Raw genomic sequence first — 1,472 nt, forward strand, 5'->3', positions numbered from 1 at the left:
TAAACTCTATTAGGAAATTCTAAAGTGTCTTACAGGCCAAAAAGGAAATGACTCAACAGAGTTTGAATAAAATACTGGATTTGAGAGTTACTGGAACTTGGATATGTAAAAATAGGATGGCAGGTTGGGTCATGCCTACAATGGTTTCAAGTTCAAATAAACTACTGTGACAATACACCACTTCACAGGTCACAGGCTTTTCAGGACTGTTCTTTCCTTCAGTAGGTGCTGGCAGAAGGTGTGCTGAGTCACTTTCCAACATAGACGTCTAGGCCCAAAGCCAAAACATGAGAGAGGAAGAGAGACAGAATGAACACCTTAAGGAATTCTGTGGAGAAAATACCCCCTTTCTTCATGGCCCCACTTTTCCTCATGCTTAAAAAAGACAGAACGTTTGGGGTGTCTGAAGTGGAACTCTTTAGGTGGAATGTTTTCAGCTCTACTGGACCAGTCAGACACCCAGTCAATGCTTTTCTTCAAAGCATCAACTTCTTTCTCTCCTTCTGCAACTTCTTATTCTAACTGAGAGCTATGGTCCCTGCTGGTGTGCATCTCCACATCAAACATAATCTGCCCATCTTCTTGTGGGGAAGGGCTGTCACAGTGAGAAGTGGCTCTTGAACTACTCTGTCCTGATTTGTGTTGTGCATCCAAAAGAATCTTCTCCATGTCTCCATTGTGGATATAGGATGAGGACGGTATATGTTCTAGCCACCCATTTTTCCCATTGCCATTATCATTGCCATTGCTGCTGTTCATGGGAAGCTCCCCCAGGAACTGTTAAGGCTGGCTGGTGGGGGCAAAGTTTGTTCACCTTCCTGGCAGTTGTTGTTGAGTGGGGGCAGCGGCTGCTGTACTAAATGAGATGACATTGTCAGGTGCTTGGACGGGCTTGCGGCCGCAGCAGGACCGTCTCTGGTTCTCCAGCAGCAACACAACAAGCCAAGTGCCCTAAAATATTTTTAAAAATAAATATTTCTCCCTTGATTCTTCATTTTCATCCAATGACTGTCTTAGTTCTTTCCTGTTCATTGTCTATAGTCCCCTGACTTTTCTGCACTTACACTATCCATGTCTTAATTTATTTCTCATTTATATTCCCTTTTAATCTTTCTTTGTTACTATGTCATGGTTTCTATTTTATTTTATTTTACAATTATATTTTATTTTATTTTCACTAATCTCTGGTGGCCTCTATTTGATTAAATCCAGTAAATATCTCTCATACTTTATTTATCAGTCATTACACTGTTGATGACACTTTGGTTTTTTATTTGCTTGTTTCCTTGTTTGGTTGGTTGGTTGGTTGGTTGGTTGGTATTAACTTTCTATCTTTGGATTCCATGATAACATACAAATCTCAATTTCCTTTTACTTTCTGAATCCTGGCTAAACACTCTTTCTAGAAAACATGTGTTTTCTACCATGTTTCTAACTTACATTAGCATGCTGAGAGGAACCAAAAATATATG

The 1,472-nt window shown here is 40.0% G+C and overlaps 1 pseudogene across 1 annotated transcript; it reads right to left on the reverse strand.

Moving 5' to 3' along the window:
• Nucleotides 1–218: 218 nt before the first annotated feature.
• LOC309860833 (BCL2/adenovirus E1B 19 kDa protein-interacting protein 3-like pseudogene) lies at nucleotides 219–937 on the reverse strand (annotated as a pseudogene). Its single transcript has one exon. The product of its transcript is annotated as a BCL2/adenovirus E1B 19 kDa protein-interacting protein 3-like pseudogene (transcript).
• Between the last annotated feature and the right edge of the window lie 535 nt (nucleotides 938–1,472).

The sequence above is a fragment of the Mustela nivalis genome, assembly GCF_964662115.1.
Source record: "Mustela nivalis genome assembly, chromosome: 3".
Classification (NCBI taxonomy): domain Eukaryota; kingdom Metazoa; phylum Chordata; class Mammalia; order Carnivora; family Mustelidae; genus Mustela; species Mustela nivalis.